This window comes from Choristoneura fumiferana, chromosome 16, assembly GCF_025370935.1.
Source record: "Choristoneura fumiferana chromosome 16, NRCan_CFum_1, whole genome shotgun sequence".
Taxonomy (NCBI): domain Eukaryota; kingdom Metazoa; phylum Arthropoda; class Insecta; order Lepidoptera; family Tortricidae; genus Choristoneura; species Choristoneura fumiferana.
In genome coordinates, this window is record NC_133487.1 from 190,777 (window position 1) to 198,310 (window position 7,534).

Sequence of the window (7,534 nt, forward strand, 5' to 3'; positions counted from 1 at the left end):
ATCGCTTTCTTGTAACTCACATGACTCCGGAATATTAAGTTTGTTTTTACTTTCAGAAAACAATTGCCAAAACTTTGTATTTTTCAAAGTTCCACCATCTGACATCCGCCCATTTGCACCAACATCAACCATCATAAATTGATAATTGGCGTTTACAATAGCCATAAGAACAATACTAAATGTCTTTTTATAGTTAAAATAGTAAGATCAGAATTTGAAGGTTTTTCTATTTCGATGTGCTTGCCATCAACAGTACCTATACAGTTGGGAAAGTTCCATCGTCTCTCGAACTCTTTGGCTACTTTTTTCCAGTCCTCGGTCGTTCTCGGTACCTGTGAATAGTACAAACATTCAAAAAAAAAAGCAAAAACACATCACAGCAGGACCTGATAGATATAGCATCGCATTATTTCAAAAAATCTGATGACTCTGAATCGGATATAATTGCGAAGGGCTGGGCTCTTCTCACTCAAACGTTTATCACCAGATCAAAGACGCTATGCGGAGAAAATAATAAATGACATTTTATTCGAAGCCGAAATGGGATCACTGTCAAGAAACGGAGTTCAGATCTTGCCTGCTAGCTCACCCACATACACATACTCATACCAGTCACCCGCACCACATCAGTCACCCTCACCTGTGCCATCACCAAATGCACTCCACTCAACTACGACATACCAGTCACCCGCACCATATCAGTCACCATCACCTGTGCCATCACCAAATGTACACCACTCAACCTTGACAAACCAGTCACCCGCACCACATCAGTCACCATCACCTGTGCCATCACCAAATGTACACCACTCAACCTTGACATACCAGTCACCATCACCAAGTGGGCACCACTCAACTTTGACATACCAATCACCCGCACCACATCACTCACACTTAGAGATTGCAATCCGGATAATCCGAAGTTCGAAAATCCGGATTTTTTAGCATTTAAAGCGTGAATTTTAAATCCGGATTTTCGGTTCAAAAATCCGGATAATCGGATTTTTTATTAAACATTTTTTTTTATGTTTGTTACCTCAGAACTCCGTAATTTATGAACCCATTTGAACATTTTTTTTCGTTCGTCTAGGAATGCTTTCAATTAGGTCCCATAAGCACCAAATCATGATGATTTGATCTTAGGGAAATAGAGGGAACTCTTCAAATATTGTAGGAACGCCCATGGTAATTTTGATATATGTATTTAGGAACAACTCGTTCATTTGCTCTTGAAAATCATCATTTGGTGAAGTGAAACTGATGATGAAGACCAAATTTGGCCAATGCAGCGACTACTCAATAACAAATACTTCATGGGTTGAATTTCACATACTTTAACGCAGTTGCTAAGCAATTTAAGCCCATCGCAATTCATATGGTGAAATGCAATGGGTGATGTGATGAAGCACCAACCAGCAGGCGTACCATGATCTTTTCACAAACGATCCAAACGCAGAGCAGTTCAATTTAGGCACCTAAACTGAATCGTCGAAATTAGTACCACGACGTTTATTTCTCAGAGCTGAGTCTCAATGGTTTACAGGTGAATGAAAGACCGATATTGTCTCTGGTCCGAAACTGAAACGCTAAGTCGCGAAAGGGATGCCGCTATATGCAAAGCAAATTTTGTATACTAAAACCTCTTTATTTTGCAAAACCATAACTCTATGTCATTTCGTGTTCTTAGCAACCGTTGTGTTGATTACAAATAAAATGTTTACGCTGTCACTAATCGACGAGTCTCCTTTCTCACTGAAAAATCAATGAGGAGTTAAGAAGCACAATGTCGTGAGTACCTACGAAGTCCGAGACAAAGTCCAAGAGCCCGCATCCAAGCACGACAACGTGCAGGCTCGCCGCCCAGAGACCCAGGCGCCGGCGCCGCGAGCCCCCCATGTCGCAAGAGACGGCTCGCCGGGCCTTAACTGAAATAGCTCGGGAGAAAAATGAGACCTTGCGCGCAGGACTGCAAGAAATTAGGAAGGAATATGTAAAGAAGAACATATGTGATTTTCCCACTAACGTCGATAACCCAAAGGCTACTAGAAACACAGGGAAGCTTAAAGTTCCATCTTACAGACTGGCTAAATATACCTCGTTGAGTTTCTTGCCGGATTTTTCTCAGCAGAGGTTTTTCCGAACCGGTGGTAGATTTTTTTTGACATTCATAAGTGCTTGTTATAGCCTAAATTGAATAAAGATATTTTGACTTTGACTTTGACTTTGAATTTTTGTAAATTAATTATTTGTGAAATAAAAATGAAAACAAACCAAACGTGTTCATTTTCTCCTTTACCTACACCTGTTATATAATATGGTTATTCATAAAGAAGATTTCCGCAATTACGTAGTTTTTGCCTAATAATGAATAAGTAAGTAAGTAAGTAATCATTTATTGCATATAAAGTAGGGTTTACAGGAGGGCTGATACATGGAAAGAACATACAAACATTCTTGCAAAAGAAAAAACAACAGTGAAAAACAATAACAATGGTAGCAAGTTCATGAACGTACATTAACAGCTCTTCGTGCGCCGTTCGTGTTTCCATACAAATTGAGATTCTAACGCGAATGCGATCGAGACGTATTTTGTAACTGAAAACTTACACTAAGGGTACTGGCTAGGGGCTTGACTCTAATAATAAATAACTCATACACTCTCGTGTATATGAAATGTTTTTGGTGGGATTCTCATTACTATTTATAGTCTGCGGGGTCTTAAACATAATAAGTGTTAACAAAAAATCGTTTTAGGTTTAGGTATTTATTTATATCATCGTGAGAAATGCAACACAAGGATTATCTCCCTTCCCATAATCGGCGAACAAGGCGATTCCTTATGGCTGTACCGAGTCGCAGTTGTGGGTTGCTTCTTTCCGTCTCATCAATGACAACTGCGTCCTCGAGCAGCGGCTCGGTAGCCGCCTGCTGCAGACGGCGATTATGGTATTGAAGCAAGGGTCCCAAATCTAAAATGGGCAGATTTGCTGTATTGCAAATATTGTGCAATATAGCACAAGCATTTATAATAGAGCCAGCAACTTCTGGGCTGTAATTCAACACTCGATGGCCACTAATGCACCGAAAACATACTAAAGTTGTTATTTGCACCGTAAAACACTGAATTCGTTTTATTTCATTAGTTGAAGTTGAAGCGATCCAAAAGAATTGACAGAATGAGTAACTTATACTGAATCGCTAAATTTGACACTGAAGCGATTCAATTCCCACTCAAGTTAAGCGTCATGGTACGAAAACCGCTTGAAGTGAGTGAATGAAAATGTCTGTATCGCTGTCGCTGAACCGTGCTTGAACTGAATCGCAAAAGTAACGTCGTGGTACGAAATAGCGATGCAGTTCAGTTTAGAGCCTAAACTGAATCGCATTAAGAGAGCGTGGTAGGGCCCCAGGACTCCTCAATAATGAACGTCTCTGCATCGGAAAAAGCAATTTTTCGTAAAAGGTGACGAGTAGTTGACATTACACTACACTATTGTATCTTAGATCTTTTACACTAAAAAGCATGAAAAAAATGTTTTTAAGAAAAAATGGAACCGATTACAAGGAACCATGAAAGTGGTTTTCTGCTACTCTGGGGTCGGTGCCTCGGCGCGTGCCAGCGGGAGTGATTGAAGCCCAATATACTCGTATAGTTGTAGACGGTATTCCTGCCATTGTCTTGCTGAGATGTGCGCCTGAGTTGTCCCCTGTTATGACTTGGAAGATTGCCAATGTCCAACCTGTCCGTAAGAACGGAAGTCGCGCCGACCCTGCCAACTACCGACCTATCGCAATCACCTCTACTCTGTAAGATTATGGAGCATGTTTTAAACAACCGTTTCCCTGCATACCTAAAAAAAACGACCTCATCAGTGACCATCAATTCGGGTTTCGTCGAGGCCGGTCTACTGGGGATCTTCTTGTGTATGCTACCTCTGGAGCGAAGCCATTGAGAGACATGGTGAGGCTCTTTCCGTGTCTCTTGGTATCTCTAATGCTTTCGACAAGGTCTGGCACGAAAGTCTCATTGGCAAGCTTACGGCATACGGTATTGCTCCTGGGCTTTGCACCTAGATAGAAGATTTCCTGAGGAACAGATCGATTCGGGTTGTCGTTAATCGCTCCTCGTCCATACTCCTTGGTATTAGTGCCAGTGTCCTTCAGGAGTCTGTGCCCTTCGCGACTCTTTTTTTGCTGTACATCAACGAACTGCTGGTAACACCCGGTACCTTTGGGTATGGAGATGACAGCACAGTCTCGGTGAGATACTTGTCCGATGCGAAGTCTGAATCAAAGGACTAATGTTTCAGGGAGTCGATGATCGAGGCGGTAAACTTGACCTTGGAGGCTGTTTCCCAATGGGGTGATGCCAATTAGGTCGAGGGGTTGCCTCAAAAACACAGGCTTGTCTTTTTTGGGCGAAACGGAGTCCATTTCAACTGACTCCGACTTTCCGGAATGTCCCCGTTCCGATTAACGACCGTCTTGAGCTCTTAGGGCTAGATCTCTCATCCAATCTAAATTTCGGTCGCTACATCGAGTCCATGGCAAAGACTGCTGCCAAAAAACTGGGTATCCTCTCCAGGGTGAGACGGTACTTCACCTTGGAGCAGCTCTTAAATCTTTACAGAGCTCAAGTTCGCTCTTGCATGGAATACTGTTCCCATCTCTGGGATGGGTCTGCTAGATATCAGCTGGATGCTTTGGACTCGTTGGAGCGCCGAGCGAAAAGGATCATAGGCAGTGACTCACTCGTAGGGGCAAATCTTCTGAGCCTCGAACACCGTAGACGACTTGCCTGCCTTTCGGTTTTTATAGGTTACATTTCGGTGAGTGTGCGGAGGTTTTACATAACCTGATACCCCCTTCCCCTTTCCGTCACCGAACGACTAGGCGCAGCGAGCAGTTTCACCCTAATTTTGTAGACATTCCTCCATTACGCACGAGCACGAAGCGGTTTGCCTCTTTTTTCATTATGCGGACTAAAGAGTGGAACTCTCTGCCGAGGTCAGTTTTTCCGGAACGCTATAATCTGGACATCTTTAAGGTCAAAGTGAACAGACACCTTCTAGGCAAACGTGTACCATCTTAGGCTTCATCTTCGCCTTCCTTCAATCGAGATTGAGGCCAAACAAACGTTAGCCTATTTTTTTATTTAAAAAAAGGTGAGGTATACGGTTTTAGGTCCACTCCTGCTGGCTCGTGGGGGGAAAGATGTTTTCATGGTTTTTTCTAGTCGTTTCTATTTTTTGTTAAAACTTTTAGTTTGTTGGTTTGTATTGGATTCTTGTCTTATTTTTAATAAAGAAGCCTTAAGTTTTGAATTTCTTTCATTTTTAACAAACACATGCCAAGACCAGTAATAAAACAAACTTATTTTACTAGTTATAGAAATAGAAGTGCTAAACCTTTTTTTTTAAACTAAATATTTACACCTGTATTAAGTTACATAAACTTGTATAGAAAATCCGGATTAAATCCGGAATCCGGATTTAAGTTGTAGGAAATCCGAAAATCCGGATTTTCCAAAATACATCCGGATTTGCAATCCCTACTCACACTCACAAGTCATAGGCAAGACACCGGTGCATGGTACTGCCAAATCACTCATAATACCAGAACCAACTACTGAAGAAGAAGAATCACAGACTGCGGCTAAGTTCTTACAACACTTCTATTATTTTTAGTAACTTCTATAGACCAAACTGAGAACTTTTTGGGTATGAATCTGTTGCACAACCGAGCCATACAAGATAAAATAAAAGAAACCAATAAAAAGTTTTCTGTTTTGTGTGTCTCATATTTCACCATCACATTAAGTATTTAATTTTTGTTATGATGTCAAATTTGGCTCATAGTAAGTATTTACGAGAAGCCGCGGTGGCTAGTGGTTACATTCGAAATTTACCACGAGCTTAAAGCAGCATGTCCACCAGAGATGTGCGAGGTAGCTAAGCGGTGCGAGGATGTGTAGCGAGGATGTGGAACGGTGTGACTGTTTCCACCAGAGATGTGCTATGCGAGGATGGGTAAATGAAGCGTTTCTATTAGTTGATGAAATAGTAGATTGTTCAACGAGGGACTAAAACAAACCATAACGACACGAGATGTTTAGGCTATAGTTCGAGTGGCATAATGGTTGTTTAGTCTCGCGTTACTTTCTCGTGGTACTTTTCACTTTGAATGCGAGAAAAAAAAAACAATGTTCTGTTCAAAATTACAATATTAGATTTTTACTTAGACAGGCCATCTCTTCAAAATTCAAATATCCTTTAAAATTTAAAACTGTTCTGTAAATAGTTTGCAAAATGATACCAATTTTGTAACGTTTCTGTTTTTTTTTTCTCAACAATAAATAACGATTCTTTATACACACCTCTATCGATATTACAAAAATCATAATCCTATTTATTATCAATTTAAGTGATAACCGCGGCGTAGCCGGATTTTTCGTAGCTAGGGTTGTCACCTTACCCTTTTATTTATTGGATAAAAAGGAAACCAAAAATAAAACGGAAACTGCTTATATTTAATTTATTAATTTGTCGGTTTCGCATATGAAGTTATTTTTTTTTATTGTGTCAGTCCTCGGTTTACGTATCGATGGAGGAGTTTTAGTCTAGTGCTTGAAATGATGTAAGGAAACGATTTTTTACAAGAAAAAGCGGGATGCAACAAAATTGGGGTTCATAAAACACTGTGCGTCGGTTTTGGAAAGTGTCAAAATTATCATTAGCTCTTTGGTATTCCAGGAATTATCAAGTAGACATGGGTAATCTCAACTCCGCGAAGTGATCTGACTCACTAGATCCAGCTCCGGTGTCGGTACCGAATCCGCTTATTGAATCCGACTCCTTTATTGACTCCGGTTCTTTCGAGCGATTATTAATTTATCTATGGCCGATCCGCTCCGGCTCGGTTCGGTCGGTCGGTGTCGGTACGGTACTGCGGTGCCCCACCCGCTGACTGAACTGAAGTACAGATTCGTGAGAGAGAGAAAGATTTGTTCGTTAGTCCAAGTCCGAGTACCGAGCCGAACCGACCAACCAAACTAGATAATAAGATCCAAGTCCAAGATCCGATCCGCAGGGCTACTACGAACCGAACCGAACCGAATCGACCAACCAAACATAGATAATAAGATCCAAGTCCAAGATCCGATCCGCAGGGCTACTACGAAACTCCAAAATCGAAGTTCGTGTCGTGCGGTCCCTCTGACACTTATACTATTTAATACAGAAGCGAGAGGGACGTACGATACGAACTTCGATTCGTAGTAGCCCTGCCGATCCGATCCGAGCCGAGCGAGAGCGAAAGCAGGCGGACGGAGCGAGTCAGTGTGAGTGAGCGTGACGGCTATCACGAGCGAGCGAGCCGCTCGATCAGTCGGAGTTAGTAACTCCGGAGTCAATAAGATTTTGAAAGGAGTCATTAAGGGATTCGGATCCGCTTGAGGATCTGACTCTTTTGATCTTCAGATCCGGATTACCCACCTCTATATCAAGTGCACTTAGACGATGAAACTGTTTTGGGA